Raw genomic sequence first — 22,328 nt, 5'->3', positions numbered from 1 at the left:
CTATGTGTGCCAACCTATCCCTGTCAGCAAACTCAGTGCCATATGCATCCTCATCAGGAACCACTTGACTATGCATCACCATGTCAGCATCCTCTGGCAAAGGCATATCTGCTGAGAATGACTGCAAAACCGAAAAATTAGCACCATTGCAATCACACACAACTGTCTCAAGGACACTGTCGCCCTCAAACGTATCAGATGCATCATAGAACAATGCATCGGTCTTTGGCTCAACCGATGTCATCTCAATGGATGACGGACCAAGGTGTGCATCCCCAGAGATACCACTGTCTGCGTGAACGTCACCACAAGACAGATGCACAACCTGATGTGTCTCACAAGAGCCTGCCTGCTCTAATTGCCTAACCTCAGTAGGCACAGACACAAATGTCTCACTGCTCTGCTGACACAAAGGCAAGGCAGCATGCAACCCACTAGCAAAGGAAACCCATCTTTGCTGTCTACACGGCTGCAACAATGTCACAGAGATAGTGCCATCTCTCACGCGACTAACATGCATCGGATATGTGCTATCAACACTAGCACCTCGAGCTAAAACAAGCTGTCCACGATGCAAACTAAAACCGTGCTCATCTAGCACAACATGGCATCCACTGTCTCTCAACTGACTCATGGAGACCAAACTCCGAGTCAAACTTGGCACATGGCGGACATGCCTCAGCACTAGCATTGCTCCACTCGGCAATGACATCCGAACATCTCCTACACCAACAATGTCATGGACTGAACCATCAGTCAAGCGCACATGTTCAAGCAAACCGCTAGCATACGAGCAAAAGTACTCGCGTCTCGGCGAGACGTGAAATGAAGCATCAGTATCTAGCATCCACTGCGAAGGTAATGTGCCATCACATGACATGAGAACCTCAGGAGTAAACATGGAAGCAAGAACGACCTCACCGTCGTGTGTAACCTCATACACAACATCTGCCTCCGATGTAGTCAAAGCTGAAGCATCCAACCTGTACTGACGTTTGCGTTGTCACATCCTGCGAAAACAACGCATCTGAATGTGTCCTGTGTATCCACAATGCCAACAAGTGTGCAGTCTTCGTCTCTGAGACCTGCATCTCTCTCTAGGCGCATCTCTGGACTATGAGGTGCCATATCTCTGACACAAAAACTGCCATAAATCTCTAGTTGTACGTGCATGCATAACTATGCAATAGACTGACTCTACTAGGCTCAACATAAGCGTCGACCGCGATAGTGAATCCAAGTCCTCCCACGCACTGTCAGACATGGACTCTGGCCTCGCATCCTTGCCCTGCAATGGCAATGCCTGGCCCAAACAAGTCAATGCATCAAGCATATGCGAGCTCACCATGCGAAATTTGACCCATCAAATCTCGTAACAAAGAGCTCAAACTCTGACGTGCATACTGCCATGTCTGGCAACCTGTACAACCAAAGAGCAGTAAAACCAATCCAAAAAACTGTCGGCAACCACACAACTGAGACAAAACCAAAAAAGCAAGTGCAGAATAGCTCGATGCACAAAGTATGCAGAAGGTCTCCCACTAGAACCACAATTTGCGGGCAAAAGAGATGGATGCAAATACACGTCGCAATCCAAACTGCCAAACACTATGGCAAACAATGCTCGAGATAACAAAACTCTCCCACCCGAGAGCAAACCACTGTCTCAAGCAAAGAAGGTGACCAAGAGGTCAAGCACACTAGCCTCTACAATAGGCATACATATCTGGCAAAATTGCGGTAGAGTCTCCTCTGTAACTGGAGCAAAAACTCAACAGTAAATCTCAATGGAGACAACAACAAATGCCCAAATGGCCAATCCGGGAATGTACTCGTCTGGAATCACCTCACAAAGTCATACACAAAGCCAAATCGCTCTAGCCGGAGTATCACTCAACGGCGCTACAAATGACATACATATGTGAGTGAAAAACTGCTGCCAAAATGTGTCAATGAATGACCAATGTGCCAGATAACCATAGCATACATAAATCCTCACTCCTACGAGAGTGGGTACAAGAACACCAAACTGTGTCCAAAAACTGACAAAACCTGTCAATGTGAGAGCCAAGCTCGATCACAAACTATGGCGAGTAATCTCCAACCACTATCCCACAAAAGCATACACAAAGCAAAAGCTCAAGACACCTGCTGTGTCGAAACCGGTATGCAAGCCAAAACACTGCAGAAGATGTCCTCAACTGCAAATGGCAACACCTGTGGGAGTACTAGACTCAACCTGTAGCCGGGAGTCAAAACTGGTAGCTCCAAATGGCCGAGCACACACAACTCAAGACCAAAAAAGCAGAGCAAAACATGCTCACAATGCACCACCCAAAAGGAAAAACACTGCACACAAATCTTGAGTGCTATAAGCAATCGCAATCTCGATCGCACCAACAATGCGCATAAAACTCCTGGGAAAATTTCGCCAGAGTTTTGTCAGTAAAACGGCCACAAAATGAGTAACCAAACTGACTGCACGCTTAAAACCATGAGCAACCAAAGCGCATCAAACCGCACTCCAAATGCATGCACCAATCTCTACACTTTGCATACATCATTGCAAACACTTGCAAATCTAGTACACAAATATCTGCTCAACCTGTGACTGCCCAAAAAAAAAAACTGCGTCTCTCAAGAGACTGCTTCGATGGTGTGTAAACGCCTCCGTACTTCGTTGCCCAAGTCTACCAAAAAATCCTCAAACCACAAGCTTAACACAAGCTGCAATTGCATCTTCAGCTCAAAATTTATGCACTCAACTTCAAGCATCTCCCGTGCTTCCAAAAGTCCATCAAACTCGCACACAATGCGACAACAGAAAATCTGGAATTTCTGTATACAGTCAGTCTGAGCTAAATATCAGCAAAACGGTAAGGAAGTTGCAAAAAGTTTCTTCTGCAAAGTTGTAGACCACGTCAGAACGGATGGGTGCAGTGGACAGAATTCTCAGATCTGCATTCTACAAGGAGAAAAACGAATCTGAAAACAGTGCTGCTGTGCACACAGTTTTAGGGCAGCACCTTCACTTACACACAATCTTCCACACTCCTTTCTGAGCTTCCACAAGAGCATACATCACTCTCAATTGAGCTCACAAGCTCCCATTGCATTCTCACAAAGCTTCCAAGCTTTCTTAATCTCTCCACCGCCGAGAGCGAGCGAGCTATCGTCTCGAAGCTCTCAAAGCCGTCGTGCTCTCCGCGGTCGCCATAGCTCTGATACCAATTGTGAGTGCGCGGATACGGTGCGTGTGCGGAGAGTGAGAAGGAGAGAGAGAGAACGACACAAGATGTGGAGTAGAGCTCCCAAATCTCACTGTATGAGTATCATTCAAGAGTGTGAGTGAGAGCTCCTTATTCTTTGTATGTATAAAGAATAAGGAGATAAATGTGGGCAGTCGGACACTGGCCGATGGACACGGGCAAAGCACGGTGAGGCACACCGCCTTTACCTAACATCAATAACCCATCACATCACTATCTTTGATATATTTGAGTTATTAAACAACCGTGGAAGCAATGTATAGATGGTAAGAAAAGTAAACGGTCTTTGCAATAAATAATGTCTGAATCGTCTGCAAGCATATACCATACTTATCATTACCAATTCAATCTCAGAGTAATCTCTCTCGTGAGGGGTCTTCACCCTGCTAGCATAATAAATAGGCTTCATATACTATGATTCCTTCCCTCTTTGCAACAACATAGCATCATCTCCTAGTGATGGATTGACGTAAAAGTCCTTTACCCAATCAGGAGCTTGCATAACGGGAGTGCACTTAAAACCTCCTTAACTTTCTCAAACACCTCATCACAACCATATGACCATTCCAACGGATCACTCTTAACCACTTTTTGTAATGGATATAGTAGTTGTGATGCCAAGGGTATGAATCGAGACAAATATTTGACCTTCTGAATGAAAGTAGCCAGCTGCCTAGTATCTTTTGGTGATGACAGTAACAACAAGGCTTCTACCTTCTCTGGATCTGCCTCAATTCCATTTTTTGAGATCATATGTCCAAGAAGCTTCACACTTGGCTGTGCCAAATGACATTTCTTAGGGTATAATTGACGCCCACATTTTTTGAGATCATATGTCCAAGAAGCTTCACACTTGGCTGTGCCAAATGACATTTCTTAGGGTATAATTGACGCCCACATTCATCATACCTAGCAAATGTCATTTCTAACTTCTGAACATGCTCCTTCCGTGAACTATACATACAAAAATTATCAATGAACCGTTTGACAAATTTCCCAAGGAAAGGAGTAAAGACCCAATCCACCTTCCATTCAAAAGCTCCTGACCCATTAGTGAGTCCAAAAGGAAGACACCAAAAATAGTAACAGCCCGATGGGGTAATAAAAGTAGTCTTATTTCTGTCTTCAAGAGCAAGAATACATTGGAAGTACCCTGAATAACCATCACAAACATTGTGTCTCTCAAAGCCAGCCACTGCATCCAAAAGTTGATCAATAAAAGGCAAAGGGTAAGGATCCTTTTTGGTTAGTACATTCAACGGCTTGTAGTCAATACAAACTCTCCAACGCCCATCTTTGTTTGGAGTGACCACTACAGGGCTTACCCATTCAACATTATCAACTAAAACAATAAACCCTGCATCCAGAAGCTTACCTATTTCTGTCTCACTGGCTTTGCCCCTTCAATTAACTCAATCTTTACTGGATCTCCAACAAAACTCCTGATATGAAGTTGGAAACTGATTCAGAAGAGGCTGATACGAAGGGCAAGAAGCCCATGACCTCCAAACAGGGAGCAAAAGAAGAGTTTGAGCAGCAAAAGGCTAAGAGAGAAAGAATGACCAAAGAATTCAAAAAGCAACGGATGGACTTCAAGGAGAAGTGGGTGCCAGAACAAAGCCATCTATGCACCAAGAATCCATCTGTAAGAGACCCACTAATGGAAAGAGTGGATGAGCTATACGAAGAACTCCAGAAAGGCAGAGCAAAAAGGGAAGCACACGAAGCCAGAAGGGAAGCTAGGAAGGCAAGGAGAGAAGAGGAATCCTTCTCGGACACTGACTCTGAATCTGAAATGAAAAATCAAGATAATCCTCATATAGATTTCGATTCTGATTAGAGTAACATGGAGACACAAGCTAGGCCAATAGAGGTTCCACTGTCACCTAGGTCTCCTTCTCCTATCAGCCCACCAGTTTTGGACATCCAGCACCCGAACATGAACATGAAGAGAGAGCAGCAACACTGCCCAGCCCACCAACAGAGACCAATATTGGAAAGGCCGCAGAGAAGGCTGTGTCTCCCCAAGCTCCACCATCACCTCAACAACCAATTGCATTAGAGCCACAAATTGAAGAAGATTTATAAAGGCAAATTACCTCTACAGGGCCATGGACTGACTTGAACAGAGGGTTCAGCCAGCTCCAACACCGAGTGCATAATGTATATTTTCTGGCCAAGAAAGATGAACGCCAAGCGCAACATGCCTATCAAGAGCTGAATGAAATATATGCTATAAAGCATACTTTGGAGAATGAACTAGAAGACACACTTATCGAGGTTCAAATGTTGCGACAAGACAACAACCAGCTTCAATCAGTGGTCCAAAATCAGTGGAGCGACTCAAGACAACCCTGAGGTCGGCCAGACTCACTAAAGCCTCTACAAGCAGCTCAACGGAATCTGACAAAGTTAAACAATTAGAAAGGGAGTTACGTCTAGAGCAACAACTGAGACGAGATGCTACGACATCCGCACTAGCAAAAGAGGAGGAACTCCAGGAGGAGAATGAAGTACTGAGAGCTCAAAATCTGAGACTTCAAGAGTTGGTGGCATCCCTACAAGCCGAGTTACAATGCCGGCCACCACTCTCTCCTCTCAAGGATGAGGAGCGCCCGGATGATGAAGAGCAACCACAGGAGTCAGCACCAGGAGCCACGTATCAACTGCCCTCACAGAGTGAAACCCCTGGTGCAAAAACATCCTCCGCCCCTCAAGAACGACAAGGACAAACACAGACAGAGGGATCTAAACAGATGGATGTGGACACATCATTCGAAATAGACAAAGGCAAAACACTCAAGTGCTCACTCAAAGACTGATCTCTGAACTACAAAGCAAGATCACAACTGAAGAAGATCAGCTTTGGCAACAAACACTTGAATAGGAGATTAAAATCCTCAACTCTCTAAATATCCAATTAATCAAGCCCACAACATTGAAAAAAGAATGGCTCACAAGAATGTTGCCTCTACCTCTAGTATGATATGAATGTGAATTCAGAAAGGTGGCAATCATTCAAGAGATGAAGTCTGTGAAAGAGCAACCGAGGTGGCGACAAGCTTGGCTTGCCCAGTATCCAGAAAACAAGGTGCACTGGTTAAGGGCGCCGCAAGCTGTACAGCAAGATGAGACATTCTGTCATGTAGCAAGAGTGAGAACCTGGAAACATCATGAACATCTCCAAAGGATACATACAGCATGGATGAACTATCCAGTTCTACCAGGGCCAACAGGGAAGATCATTGAAAAATATATGGTAAAAACTTTAGAAGTGGCCCTCATTGTGTTTGAAGGATTCCCAGACTTGACATGTCAGATGCTGATAAAGATATGCCAAACGATGTTGGCATGCATCCGAATGTATCATAGACCCAAGGTCATTGAGACCCCTTGGATGTCGTATCTTGAAGGCAATAGAGCTCTTGCCTACGATCTTAGTAAGCAGTCAACATATAATATCTTATATGGGCTCTTTACAAGGCTCATGTTTATGCCCTCAAGCTTCATGGCTACTTTTGAGGAGGCCTTCTATACAGGATTTTTCACTTTGAATACAAAGATTTTTGGCCTAGAGATTGCGGATTTAAGAGCAAGATTTGTCGCTTATCAAGCCATAGAACTACAAAATCAGTTATATGCCCAAGTCTCTACTGTCACAGATCTGGAAGCCACAAAGGAATACAAGGTGGGAATGCATCTGCTTGCACAAAGACAAAGCCTATGGCGACTCCATGTTAGGGACGACATAAACTAGGAGGGGGGAGTGTTGCAAGATTCTGCAATAGCGGCTACAAAGAATATATTAACGCCTACATCCTTCTAAGCCTCAACCCTTGTAGTGATATTCCTTTATATTGAACTTTTTCACTTGATATTCTTTTAGCTTTTTAAGTGGATTACGGGGCCAAAAGTGCTTCCACATTGTAAGATAGACTTGTCAGATCAGAATGACTCAATTTTTATAAGTTTGAGTCAAAACCCCATGTACATATGAGAACCATAGTCTTTGGGGTATAAAAGACATTTTTGTAACTTTAGAAAACGTTAAGTCATTATTAACAATCAGCGGATAGGATTTCTCTCTCTCTCTCTCTCTCTCTCTCTCTCTCTCTCTCTCTCTCTCTCTCTCTCTCTCTCTCTCTCGTATTGTGTATTTCCATGAGCTTGCATCGCACCGCACGCTCCACCATTTGCAAATCTAAGAGCACAATCGTGTTAGCAACGTCAAGAGCTACGCATGGATGCCAACATCGCGAGCATTATATCACAATTCGAGCGCCTCCAACCGCAAGCTTCAAGGTGAGATTTCTCCTTATCCGAGTGTCGGAATTGGTTCTATGAAGTAGCTCTAGAATCCGGACGCTTAGGAGCACCTTTTAGGTCAAACTAGTTTCAGTTTTGGTGACCTGAATTTTGAAGATATTAAGCCCCAGGTAGGTGTCTGATGCTTTCTAGGATGTCCCAATCGAGTTTGGTTTGATTTGGAGTAGGTTAGCTTGTTGAAATGCTTGTTGGCGAGAGATCAATGTAATTAGTGGAAACAAAGATTATATGCTTGAGATGAGTTTAGAGATTGTTTAAGAAAGACTATATGGTCAATAAGAGATTGAAAACCTCTTGGCGTGCCTCCATGCCCTAGTCGAGTCACTTCGCTTCCTGTATTGACATTTTATGGTTGAGGATTCCAATTCGTCATAGGAGAGTGATAGGTATCGTGTAGAGGGAAAATCCCCGCAACAAAGAGGATAAGGAATACATTCCTTACTCTTTTCCAGAAGAGCTTTTTGAGCCTCTTGAATGGATGAAAATGCTAGCTACCATGGATATTTGCACAAATGAAACCACTCCCACTAAGTTTGTGGATGATGAAGGTTATGATTGTGCACCACGTTGGACGATACGAACCATCATGTTCGGATCCACCACACTTGTGCAAGAAAGAATCCCTCTTATTCAGCCGAACTGTGTTGGCACCAATAGAGGAACAAGAGGAAGAGTCACAAGACATCACGAGTGAGTTTAAAGCATTAAGGATAAAAGATGAAATCTCAATTCGAGATTTAACTCTTTTCACAAAAGACCCTGAAGTCTTCTATGACACTGAACTAGAAATAGAACTGGAAAATTCATACTTTAGTGGTAGTGATAGTGGCAATCAGGTTGCTCAAAAAACCAGGGAGGATATCTATTTCGACTTTCCAAATCAAAAACCACGTAGGCAGCATAGGTATGCCCAAAAATGAGCCAAAAGCCGTCAAGCGGCTAGACCAAACCCAATGCCTCACATTAAAAACAAAACTCACTTCCTTGAGATAGTAAATGCTCATGATTGCATCAAGGATAAAGTTACAGGTTGTTACTTGACACAAGTCGCGGGGGACACAAAAAGGGAAAACGAGATTAAAGGCATCAGTATCCAGCATCCATTCGTCAATCGCGAAAGATGATCAGCTCTAAGATGTGTTTTTCCTTTCTTTACTACTACCGTGAAGTCGAATTCCAGTAAGATAATGAACCATCTCACTATTCTCCCGGTATTGCATGGTTTATTTACTAGGTAGAGCAAGGCTTGGTGATCCGTAAAAAACACAAACTTGTTGGCTAGAAGATAATGCCGAAATTTCTTCACAACATATATCATTCCTAATCCTGCTCGCTCTGTTGTGGTATAATTCTTCTCTGCATTGTTGAGTTGTCGACTGGCGTAACAGATAGGAAAATCCATGTTTCCTTCTTCTGGCTGAGCCAGAATGCATCCTATTGCATATGCCGAAGCATCTATATGCACATGGAATATCTTCTCCCAATCTGGTGATTTCAAGACTGGAGCAGTAATGAGTGCCTCTTTCAATTTCTTGAACGATTCCTCACACTCCTCTGTCCATTCAAAGTTCACTATTAGCCTGTAAAGTGGTTTGCCTATTATAGCGTACATGTAAATGAATCGTCTATAATATCCGCAATGTCCCATAAAGCTCTGTACTTGTTTCGCATTGGTTGGTCTAGGCATATCCACTATAACTTTTATCTTCTCTAAATCCGTGGATAATCCGTTTTGTGAGACAATATGTCCCAGAATTCTGCCCTGTCGGACCATAAACACACATTTCTCAAGATTGAGACAAATGCGATATGTCCTACATTTCTCAAATACTTTTCTTAGGTGTTCTAGATGCTCATCTCTCAGAAGAGAATGTATACATAAGTCATCCATGTATATTTCTAGAAACAACCTTAAGTATTCTTTGAAAGCATGCGTCATCATCCTCTGGAAGGTTGCGGGAGCATTGGTTAGACCAAAAGGCATAACCCTATAAGCATAGATTCCCCACTCAGTTGCAAAAGCTGTTTTATGTTGATCTTCCGGTGCTATGGCTAGCTGGTTATATCCTGAAAAACCATCAAGAAAGGAGTAGGCTGTTTTCCCTGATACACGCTCTAGAACATGATCAGTTATCGGCAGGGGATAATTGTCCCTGATTGTTGCAGCATTCACTTTCTTTAAGTTGACACACACTCGGAGTTTTCCGTTCTTCTTGGGTACTACCACAATTGGAGATACCCAATCAGTGTGTTCAAACTCGTATATGAATTCACTTCCATTAGCTTATGTATCTCTTCTTTGATTCGCTTAGCAAACGTATCATTATATGTGTATGGTCTCTGTCTGCTAGGCTTTGCGTCTTGTTTCAGTGGGATTGTGTGTTGTCATATCGATGGGTCAACTCCCTTTAAGTCCTTATAAGACCATGCAAACACATCCCTATATTCTCTGAGAACACTCAAAAGTCTCTCTTCCTCGCCTAGAGACAAATCTGTGGCTATGTACACCGGACTAGGTGGCTCACCTGGAGCTGTTAAATCAACTTTTTTTGCATCCTCCGGTCCGTCATAAGATTCGTTCTCCTTCCTCTCTCGCATAGGTGGGGTTAATATCACCTTCCTATCCTCTATTGTGAATTTCCTATAGTGAGAGGGAACATCCATGTTTTCCTTGATTTTGGCGTTTTCGTCCTCTCCACTCTCAATTTCTGTCGTCCAAACTTCTTTCAGAGTTTTCTTGAGCTCTCTGTACTTGTTTCTACGTTCTAGCTTGGACTCCGTGTGTTCTCTGTTGCACTTGTTCTTTTCTGATTTTTCAGTTTCAGTTTTCGTTCCATTCCTTTGAATTCGATTTCTTGAGCCTCTTTTGTTTTTTCGTAAGCTCTTTTGATCATTGCCTCTCATTCTTCCAGAAACCTTGTCCTTAACACAATCTTCCGCCTTTACTAGCATTAGGAATTGATTTTTTCCTCTTATTCTAGGCATCGGATTGGTTCTAACCCCCTTTGTTTTTTTCTTTGCTCTATAGCGTTTCTGGCGTTGTTTAGTTTGGTTCGGAAAATCATAAAATCGGACATCCGTTATAATTTCTTCATTTCCGCTTGAATTGTCCGTTGACTCGTTGTCTGCTTCATTTCCCCACTCTGGATGATCGGAAATGTCGTGAAACACCTCCTCTTCATCTTCCTTTTCCAGTGTATCGTTCTTTTCAGTTTCTTTTTCGAGTACAGTTCTCAACATGAAGTACGGAACCACGTCGTATCCGTCCTTGTCGCAAAATTTTGTTGTGGGACCATCCGAAATTGCACAAACATCTAGGGTTGCTAGAATGTGTGTCCATTCTAATGGTTCAAGCGTGTCCTCTGGAAAGGGTTCTCCTATATAAGCTTCGTCTTCGATAGCCCTTTCTAAAACACATTCTTCTCGTTTCAGACTTCCACATTTCGAAGCTCCACACATCCATAACTCCTTGGGTTTACCTAACCAAGCTGGAAATTCGGATCCCGCCAAAGTAGCAGAATCAAACTCCTCCACCGGTGTTCGGTTCACATCTTTGTAGCTATGGTCTTTCAGGTTCACACGTGTAGTGGTTTCCATATTTCTCAGGTATATGTGATCGTAGCCCCAATCCTGGACCATTTTCAACTGTCTCATGAATGGTCTTCCCAGTATGATATCATAGTTATTCTCCTTGCCAAAATCGACAATAGCAAAAGTATGTTCGTATTCAATGCCGCAAGAAGTCACTACAACTTTCTCTAATAACCCCACAGGTTTCTCCATGTGTCCATCTGCTAATTGGAGTTTCAACCTAGTCTTCCTTATTGCTGGTTTCTCCCAATTTTTTCCAGATTTCTTTTGTAGCAATGGCTACCCCAGCTCCGCTGTCTAGTATTGCCATCGTGTTTACTCCTTGGAATTCAACTGGTAAGGTTGTATTCCCCTCTTCACCTTCGCAATACTCTCCGACCTTGTTTAAGGGTACAGGCTTAGCGTTCTTTTGTGGTTTACTCAGCTCTTGTATACCCTCTTGCAGTCTCGATGTTGGGTCTTTTACCCCAAATTTCTCCAAGCATTTTCCTACAGTGGTCCACATATGTGGTCTTAACCTCAAAAGCTCAGCTAGAGAGATAGTGCATGTCACTGGTGTTGAAAAGATCTCTATCAATCCTTGCGAGTCCATGACTTTTTCTGATGAGATTCTTCGTGAGGGAAGTGCTCTAATCTCGGATTTTGCTTCATACTCTCCTAAGTATGAAGGTAAGGTATTCAGTGAATGAGGTTTGCTCTCCATTGTTCTAACAGAGCCCCCATCTCCCCAGTAAGATTGCAGATCCAAGTCCACTTGAGATCCTGCCTCAAATTCCACTATGGGAGGATTCCTGATGTCCTTTTCCCAATTTGTCTGATTAGCTTGGCAACTTAGCTCGTTTGCAAAGTTTGCCTCTCTCACTTGTTTCCAAAATTCATTGTAATCATCATCTCTTCCGTAAGACCTCTGTATGACTGGATGAAAACTCTCTATCTCTTGATCGGTTGTGTTCAACACTATGCGGTCATCCTTGTGTGTATTTTCAGGCTTTTGTGCACTGGGAGTCTTTTCAGATACCCGTGAAACGATAGTCTCTTGCTGAATTGGGTTTTCCGTTCCACAATTTATTGTTTCTTTTGGTGGTTCTAATAAGGCTTCTGCAGTCTCGATCATTCTCTGTCACATTTCAAGTCTCTGCTTTTCCAATTCCGCGTTTGGGTATGTCATCCACCTCTGTTCTTGTGTTTGGTTGGTCTTTAACCTAGCTTCGTAAGCTCTCATCAGTGCGTCCAATGGTTCGTGTACTTTGTCGACTAGCACTGATCCCCCTGAGCTTAAGCTCGTCGTTTCTTTGATACTCTTTTGTTTCGTTCTTTCCGGGCTCATCTCTCGTTTCCCGTTTTGACTCTCAAGTTTTTCTAATCTATCTTTAGTTCTCTTTAGTTCCTCAGCTAGAATAGCGTCTTCACGTTCTTTTCTCAACTTCATGCGTGCTTTTCTAGCTTTCCATGTGTTTCTTTGACTCCGCGGTCCTTGACTAACCACTTCGGTCGCTAACTTTCCATTCTCAGGTTCTCTAGTGGTTTTCTTAGCTTGAGCTCTAGTAACAACTTGCGTTGGTATCAGAGTTTCATTTTCAGACCCACTGCTGGTAGGAATAGTTTCTAGCATATTCAATGTCGTCTTTTGCACTTTGTTTGGATTCTTTGAACAATCCTCAATAAGGTGAGTAACCCCACACTCAGTGCAATAAGCGTTAATTCTAATGATTTCCGTATGTGGACAAACATTCATCAGATGGTCACCTCCACACTTGTAACAGGGTCCTAGTGTTGGTCTTGGTCCCATTTGATTCGTCCTTTGTGGATAGGATGGTCTTTGTCCTGTTAACCCTCCATGAGCTATGAACATCAATGTTCTTGCGTCCAAATTGTACCTCTCTTCATCAGAAGCACTTGTAACTGTTGGTATTCCAACATTCCCAATCATGCCCCATGGTTCTGGTTGTTTGGGTTCTTCTGGTGGGTAATACACAATTGGAGACATGTGTGCACCAGATTCTTCATAATAGGCTTGAACAGGGACTAGGGCTTGTTCTTCCTAATTCTCTAAGGTTGGTGCATATCTAATGCCCACTGGTCTTGCTCCTCGTAAAGGTGGTTGGTGTCCCAATACCGGTTGCGGTCTTTCTATCCCCATAGGTCCTGGTACATTTCCCGTTGGGTATCGAGGTACTGGATGTACTTGAGGTGGTGCTAATTGAGCAGGAGGTACATATTGACACTCCCTTACATACCCTTTGTTGTAATAGCACTCCTCTGTTGGATGGTTTGTCCATTTTTGTTCAATAGCACACCATTTCAGTGGTTTTGGCAATGGTTTTTGGTATGGTGCCATCCTTTTTAGAGCCTCTTCTATCATTTGCTCTACATTTGGCATGGTTGTTGTTTGAACATTCTTTTTAGTGGTAGTCTCGCTCGCTACGGAGAAAGAGCTACTGGATGCGAAATCTATATCCGCTGACACCTCTCCATAAACCGTACAGTTATCCACTAAGTACAATGCTTCTCTCGTCACTTGCTCGAAACTGGTACAAGCTTTCAAGTGCAAGTCCTTCTTGAGAGTGTCGTTTCTCAGTCCCTCAATAAAGAGAACATATAGTCTGTCATCTTGTGGTCGTTCACGTACTGGACATCTCTCAATGTATTGTTTGAAGCGAAGTGAAGCTTCCTTCACTTTTTCGTGTTCTCTCTGTTTAAAAGCATATATTTGTGAGACCGTATTGTGCTTAATCCCTTGTTTTGAGAATTCCTCAGCAAACTCTCTTAGAAAATGGTCAATGTCATGGAATCCCCCTATGTTCAGTGGTTGAAACCATGTCAATGCCGTACCTTCTAGAGTAAGACCAAATCCCTCGTATTGTGTATGGAAATCTGTTATCTGCTCAGCTCTTAAGACTTGCTTAAAGAGTGACACATGTGCATACGGATCTCCCGAACCACCATACTTCTTTGACATACACTTCGCTACTTGAGATGGTCTCATACGTCTATGGTCTGCTACCAATCTCATTGCTCCTGTGTCCCGGCTAAAGCTTTCTCTAGCATCATGGACTTCCTGGGTTACCCTTGTCGATTCCCCCGCCCTGAATCTACTACTAGGAGGTAAATGTGATGGTTCCGCTTCGAACCTTGGACCTGGAGTGGTATATGTGTGGATTGGAACTGCACTACCTCAATTCGTATCCATTGACTCTCTCGAATGTAATAATCCCATTGGTCCGGGCTTCGAGTACTGAGGTTGACTGAAAGAGTCAGCAGCCTGAGTTCTTTGTCCTCCTGTCGTCATTGGGTTTTGCCCTCCATTTGTTGGTGCTGGTCTTTGTGAGCTAAAAGTAACATAATACTGATGTAGTGGTCCCCCAAAGTATGTATATCCTTCTAATTCTTTCTTGCCCATTGTTGAGTATTACCTCCCATACTAAGCGGCAATTTTCACTTCCGATCCCTCTGTGTAGGTAAAGACATAAAGTCTTTTTCGTTCTGTCAACTCTCCGGTGTAGGGTTCTTCACATCTATAATAGAGATCTTGCTCCCCATTATTATATTTGTATAGCCCCACATAGATGTTATCAGTGTTGATCCTTGTAGTTTCATTCTCTCTTCTTAACCTCGCATCAGGTAAGTTCATTATTGGTGCTTTCTCCTCAAGTTCTTCATCTACATTGGCTTTGGTGCCCGTCAATCCCCACTTGTCCACAATGTTAGGGTTTAGGACTACCAAGTACATGGTACCCTCGTCATCTAGATATCTATCTCCGCTATAGCTCACAGGCACTAAGTCCTTGAACTCACTAGGTCTATCTTCTATCTTTACACAATAGAGGTCCATTCCATCTTTGTAGATCTTGGCACCTTGCTCATTGTCGTACTGGTATTTTATGAACAATAGCTTCATTGTGGCGGAAGGATTTGATGATCCTGCTGCCATATTTTCTCTGTTGTTCAGGTTCAAGTGTTCCAAGTGTTCGGTGAAAATCTCGTAAGATCTCTCCGAAGAAGTATCAGAGACACTTCCTTCAAAGATCGGCTCTAATGGTTGCACCCAACTTTGGTTTACACTTCCCTCGGTTGATATGACACTTGCTTGTTCCCCTTGTTTTGGTTGGTTATTCTGGAGATTCCTGCCCGATCTCAAATTCATCAATTCCCCTAAAGGACTTTAACTTTTCCGTCTCGGCAATTTGTTTTCCCCAAGTTTTTGTGATCAGAATTGATCCAAACTGATTGATACTTAGTCAATTGTTTAATTTTGTCAGTCGGACAACTTCTGTTTCATCAAGTGAGAATTTTGTTGCAGTTATGCTGAAAAAGACATTATACGCGTATGATGTCTTTTTTCACAGATTTAGACTATTTTGGTTATGCTCACTCTCAGTAGCCCCCTTATGCTCTGTCCGCTCACAAAATTTAGTTTGAACTCTGTTTGAGCAAGTTATGGCTAATTTAGGCTTTTCTTGGCAATTTTCCGCTTTTGACTTGTTTTGGGTCAATTGTGATCCAAATGGGATGACACTTGAAATATAACCTCTAAACAGCTATTGCAATGGATCTGTGTTGGCAAAGTATCAAAATATGTCCAAAATTAGGTCAAAGACATCATACGCGTATGATGTCTTTTTCATCAATTTGGGTCAATACTTGATATTTATGCTTTCTACAGTGTTTGCAACAATCTTGTCAAGTCAGATATCAAAAATAAGCAGTGGATGTGCTAAAAGACATTATACGCGTATGATGTCTTTTGTCCCAGATTTTGACTATTCTTGGTTTTAAGCCTTATCCAATGTTTATAATTGAGTTTCAAGTGTTTTTGTCAGGTTTGAATGTAAAAACAAGATCTGAATCCAAAATTTTCTATTCTTTGCGTTTCTTGGACTCCGACTTGTCTTTTTGGGTTTCTTTGAGTGTTAATGCTCTTGTTTTAAGTTGAAATTAAGGTATAACCCCCCTTTTGAACACTTTGGTAAAGTCAAAATTTCTGTTTTGGTCTCTGTTTGGTCATTTAGACATCATACGCGTATGATGTCTAAAGTTGCAGATTTCCAGTTTCTTGGCACAGAATCCTTCCTAAAGCTTTCTCAAGTGCTCAGCAACTCCCAGATACACAGAAAATTTCTCTGACTTTTGTTTATTGCAAGTTTCACTACTAACTCGACGGTTTAGTGATCTAACATGCAATCAACCATATCAAGCAAATACTCCAATGATTACTAGCTCTAGATCAAGATCAAATGAAGTCCTACCTAAGCTATTCCTAATCATAAAATGGGTTTGGTAATTGTGATTTTAAACAGATCCACTGCCACTCACGGACTAGCAAATTCTTCTTCTATCAACAACTACTCAACACCAACAAAACAACAAACAAATCTAAGCTAAACTAAAAATACTGTCAACACGGAAGACCCAGGAATACCCCACTTCCTAGTATCTCTCGAGATCTTCGGAGTCCACCACTCTTAGATCTTTTCTAACTAAAGTATACAAAGTAGTTTATACGACTCACCTCGTAGGATTAGTCTAAGGTCACCTACTTAGGGCTCTCGTCCCCGACAGCGGCGCCAAATGTTATGGTGGTTACGCCGCTAGCGGAAGCTAAATAGCGAGAACTCAACCAACAACAGAATTTGTCAGACGAGGACGAAGCTTGACCCGCAGGCGCATGGAAACAACTAGCTGGGTGTCAAATCACCTAATCGACCTTCTAATGACAATCACTACTAAGGAAATCAAATCTAAGTTCTAAAATACGCAAGTGACTGAAACCCGTACTACGAACGAATGCTATACGAAACAGGATCTAGAATCATTGAATCGATCTCAAACTCAAGGGGAAGTCTATGCACTAGGTAAGAACAACACCCTAAAGACTTGAACTGCAAAATCAACCTATAACCACTCCGTGTGGTAAACGCGTATGAAAACAGGCCGAAAAATACAAGTGATCGAAACTTGACCTCGATGATACTAATGTGTAGCTCTACTCGTTGTGGTTCTATAGATATGCTGCATGCTCTATTCCGACACACGAGTTGGAAGAAAACTCACACCGAAGCTCGTAGGAACTTACCACACATAGAAGCCGATAGCGCGCACTCTTGGTATCAGTGCGTAGCTCTCGCCGTCGCTAACAATGGCGGTGTCGCTTCTCCGATGGCGGCTCCGTAGCTCACGTAGCAAGTAGATAAGACTCTCTCTCTCTCTCACTCTCTCTCAGACACAGTCACGGCGCTCAAAAACTCACTTTGATTAATAAACCGAATCCCCTTAGGTTACAAAAACTTTGGCTTATATACCTCAGCCTTGGAGGTGAGAACATCTCTAACTAATTACATCAGCGAGTGAAATTACTTCGGGATTACAAGCTGGAAACTCAATTGAGTCCAATTACTTAATGAATGGCTCAATTCAAAATCAATGTCGGAAAGACATTTATTACAATCAATGGTTACAAAAATGATGAGTGTGAGCAAAAATGTGGGTGTGATCCTCTGCTGGCTCGCTCAACAGAGTGCGCCTCTCATTGGCGATCACTCTTACCCTTTTCCTATTGGACTGACAAGCCCGGTATCTGACTGTACAAGTAAATAATACAACGTCCATCGTAGGTTACAACGTCCGTCGTAGGTGATAAGGTGTCCGTGAGCCGTGAGGGTTAACATACCCCCCTTCCTGATGTAGATTCCGTCCTCGAAAGCTATTGAGTTGAAGCTTGTTGGTCAAGGTGGAAGAGCATTTGAGATGAATGTCCTTAGCCTTCTTCAATCATTGCAAAATCAAACAACATTGGCACAATAATGGAATTCTCATAAGCGATTAAAAAGCATATGCACTTTTAGGCATACAAATTGATTGGTAACAAAATTTTAAACAATTTGTCAGCAATAAACATTAAATTGTAAGGTAATCAAATGCATAAACAGATGTAAAGGTAAAAAATTAAACAAGTCTGGGGTCGCTAATTTAACGGACAAAAGGCACTAGAGATTGACTATTAATACCATGGGTAAGCTTCTTAATTTTCTCTGGTCAATTAAGTTGTTTAATCAGCCAAGTATTTCATGTTCGAGGGCTAACGAGAGGCTATACCTAGAAGACCTTGTAGTTAAGCTACGATAAAAGGAATTTCTCATGAAATCATACCCTGACTGATTACCTTTTCTTTGACCCCCCAAAGGCTTTTCACAGTGATTCAATTTTGATGTGTGTGCTTATTTTGTATGCCTTGGGTTTTTGCTTTTCAAGGAAAAGCGCCCACACTGGGAACCTCTAGGGCTCTAGTACCATAGGCGATACATGTGAGTGAAGTACCCAATCAAGCTGAGATTTCTCTTCCAGCTTAAGATTTTACATTGTGACACTTTGATTTTTTGTTTGTTCATTTTCAACATTTTAATTTTGTAACTTTGGGGGGTCATATAACACTGTTACCCTCCCCAGGCTCATCACATTAGTAAACTCCCTTTATATTACTTAAGCTAAAGGTCAATAAGGTCAAGCCCACTAGAAAGCCCTAGTACATTTCACACAATGCTGCCTAAATCGGATTAAGAACCTAAGTAACCATTGATTATTAGGAAGGGATTCCCCATGGTATTAAGAGGAGATCTCTAACACCTAACTTGGTCAAACTAGCTTAGTCGGACTGCTTGATTTTTAAACCTAAACAAGTGATTATGACAAAAAATTACATTGAATTTAATGTTTGATACTAAGCAAATGCGCTGAATATTATGCTACCAATCACAATCAAAGCGGACAATCATGGATGCAAAAAGATAAGGGGAAATGCTAATGGATAAGAAACACCTGTTTGTGTTGATGGTCGCGCTTGATCTGAAGTGTGAACGAGAGAAAGATTCCATGAAGGTCCAAATCCTAACCACAGCAACACGTTCCTGTACACACTAAGAAAATCAAAGAATACCTCTAGGAGGCACATCAGTGGACTTTGCTAATCACTCAACTCTAAAACAGAAACACTCCTATCGTACTAATTCTACCTACCCTCCATCACTCGAGTGATGAGGATCAAAGGTGTTTTATGGCATAGGTTTCTGTTTCAGTGTACCGGATGCGAATGTGTAGGTCTGAGTCAATGTTTTGACTTTTATTGTGCATACTCGTTTGCTAATTGCTCTTTCTCTTTGCTTTTTTGTTTTTTGTAAGTATAAGGCTTTATATAAACATTCCCTAAGATTGGGAGATTAAGAGGTCAGGGAGAAAGGTTGAGAGGGAAGCAAGTGAATGATGGATGTCAACAAACACTCCCCCCTTCCTTGGATAGATCATACCGTTTGAAATGATGTCGTCACCCTTTGAAACCAGTTGTTCCAAGTTGTTATAGGTGAAGATTTTTACCAGTTGTTTTGTATTACCTTAGGTGCCTCATCGAGTTGCAAGGGTGGTAAGGTACTCTCCCAGGATCGAACTTGAAGTGGTTCATTAGGTGATTCTCGAACACTAAGAGGTGTGGATTCCTTTGTAGCTTTGTGGAGGTCCACTATTGTAGGTGGAGGCTGTGAAGAAGCTTTTACCTTTATGGATGCATTACATGAGGAGCTACAAGCTTCATGGGACTCCCCCCTTCCTAAGTTAGGTGGAACAAATCGTTCTTTTTTTGATACCCAAACTAACTCTGGAGCGGGTATGTAGCATTCTGTGATTTTTTTCTTTTCGCGATTGTCAATTCGTTTTGGGTCTACAGGATTGCGCTCACATGGGCCCGGTGACAAGTAAGAACACAATTTTTGTTTTGGCACCCAGATTTGATCATTTCCTTGATAGTAGCCTTGGGCTTCCAATAGTCGTTTAGGAATCCCACGCCACGTTTTCTTACATTTCTTGGAGCGAGTGGAACGTTTCTTACAAGGCTTCTGCTTTTCAGCACTAACCATGGTCGCTAAAGAAGCTTTATGGACCCACTTGAATGTTTTCTTCGTTACATTAGGATGAGTCTTGTAAGAAGCTATATGCATTGCTTGTAGCATATTTAAGGATACGGGCATTTCATCCCCCTCAGGTGTTACCCAGGTCATCCCCCTGTTTCCCCAAGTATCTATGGTTGCTGCTAGGTGGACTCAATCCACATTTTCTGACTCAGTCATCCCAGGTAGTACATCCATATAAGGAGAATATTCCCAAACATCAGTGTCCGCTTTACACGTGTAACAATACTGCCATGGGGCCGAGTGAACTGTGGTATCGGATCTATGATCAACTATAAACCTGTTTCCTAGAGGATGTGCTCGACCCGTCACAAGATCCACTCGAATGACAGAATCTTGGAACTGCAAGTAGACATGGTTTTTCGACCAATCATGCACCATTTTTGCTTCCCTCATGAAAGGACGTCCTAAGATCATCTTCGATGCCATAGTGTGTTTGGATAAATCCATAACAATAAAGGTAATATTTATTTTATGTCCAAAGAACTTGATCTTGAGATCTTCTAGCATCCCAATAGGTTTAACAATCGACCCATTGGCCATCTTCACTACTATGGTTGTGGTCGCAAGGTGAGGTCTTCCCATAGTTTCCCAGCAATTTTTAGTCACAATGCTAACCCCAGCTCCACCATCAAGGATTCCCTTCACAGTTAATCCCTTAGTAGTGATTGGTATAGTCGCATTGGATTCATCACCCTCAAAGTATTGTCCCAACTTGTTAACAGGTATTTCTATAACAAGTTTCTCATCTAGGTTGGGTTGTGGATCTATGTGTTCCTCCTCTATTGGCATCTCCCCAGCTCCATCCACCTGTGCAAATTGTGGTAGCCCAAACTTCAGCTCTCCATTGACGAAGGCTCAAAGAGCTGAGACTAGCTCGGGGTCTTTATATAGTTTGGACATGATGGTGGTTCTAACTTCTGAAGACATGAAATCCATCAATTTGGCAATGTTTAATGGTACCTTTTGGCCTTGAGTCCCTTGACGTGGGGAAGATGGGATCTCCATTTCTTCAATAGGATCATGTAGTCCCTCTGTAAACATTCTTTCCATCAAGAAGTGAGTACGCCCACTTTCCCATGACTTTAAGTCACTTTCTTCTTGGATGACACTAGGTATGTCCAAGGGTCTATGGACTTGGTGAGGTTGTTGTTGCGTAGGGAACACAGTGTCTGTAATTTGGATCTTCCTAGGTACTGGTTCTAGATCCCTTTGGGTATCTTCTACCAAAATCCTTAATTGCTTGACTCGCTCAATCTCCTCTGTAGGGTTTGGGTAAGTTCCTATCTTCTTTTTGGATCCTGGCCCTTATGGCTCATGAAGATCTTCCTTATTGGTTTCTATGTTATTGGTCTTTTTGGTCTCCATGGTTTCACCTGAATCAGAATCTTCTTCAGCATCGTTCATATATACGGGGTCATCACCAGTCCCTATGTTGGTCTTTGAACTGGGGTCTGACTTCGCTGCTTTTTGCGATCTCTTTCTTCGTGTTTTCTTCTTTTTCTGAGATTGGGCAATTGATGTCGTGTCTCTTTCCTCAAGAATATTTTTTTTTTTTTGGAGCATCGATCGTGTGAGTAATCAAATGATCTATGCCACATCGATTACGCATGAGTATCGGCATTGTAGACGTGCTTGCTTGATTGGTTTGCATTAGTGTGGCGTTCTTTTGTAGCCTAATAAGACACTCGGCTACATGATGTGGACCTTCACACTCATAGCATTGAAGAGGTGGTCTCTTAGCAGTGTAATTGATATTTGGGCCTCTTGCCGCAAGAGCAGCTACTTGATATACAGGTTTGCCTTGTCCCCAATAGTCCTCCATGTAGTATTGTGGACTTTCTTCAAGCACATCCATCCCATAGGCGATATTAGGATCTATATCTTCCTCATAGCCTTCCAAACAAGAAATAGATGACTCACAACCCACTTGATTCACAGAAGTGATTCTCGGATGTGGTGGTTGCGGTCCTAGCACTGGAGGTGGTAAGGGTGTTGTTTGAACAACATTTTGGGCCCTAGGGACCCTATGTTGTGATGTTTGTTCAAGAGGTGGGGCCGGCATCAATGCAGGCACTCGAGGTGTGTCTGTCCATGCTAACGTTGGTCTATTGGCCATCGCGCGCTTAAATACTATGCAATCCTTAGCTTGATGACCATACCTTTCACATGCATTGCAGTTCCCATTGAA

The 22,328-nt window shown here is 42.5% G+C and overlaps 1 long non-coding RNA gene across 5 annotated transcripts in view; it reads right to left on the bottom strand.

Moving 5' to 3' along the window:
• Positions 1–22,328, bottom strand: part of LOC147433450 (uncharacterized) — a 125,839-nt gene that overhangs the window by 35,277 nt on the left and 68,234 nt on the right. The window contains exon 2 of one of the 5 annotated variants that reach the window (XR_015185265.1): positions 18,999–19,096. The exons of 3 other annotated variants lie outside the window; for them this stretch is intronic. This is a non-coding gene — a long non-coding RNA (uncharacterized LOC147433450). The remainder of the gene's footprint in view (positions 1–18,998; positions 19,097–22,328) is intronic. One more of the 5 variants, XR_015185268.1, reaches the window with a different exon arrangement.

The sequence above is a fragment of the Adiantum capillus-veneris genome, chromosome 19, assembly GCF_014529385.1.
Source record: "Adiantum capillus-veneris isolate H3 chromosome 19, ASM1452938v2, whole genome shotgun sequence".
NCBI lineage: Eukaryota > Viridiplantae > Streptophyta > Polypodiopsida > Polypodiales > Pteridaceae > Adiantum > Adiantum capillus-veneris.
Note: the sequence above shows the minus strand (reverse complement) of the source record. Positions and strands in the feature narration are given on the sequence as shown.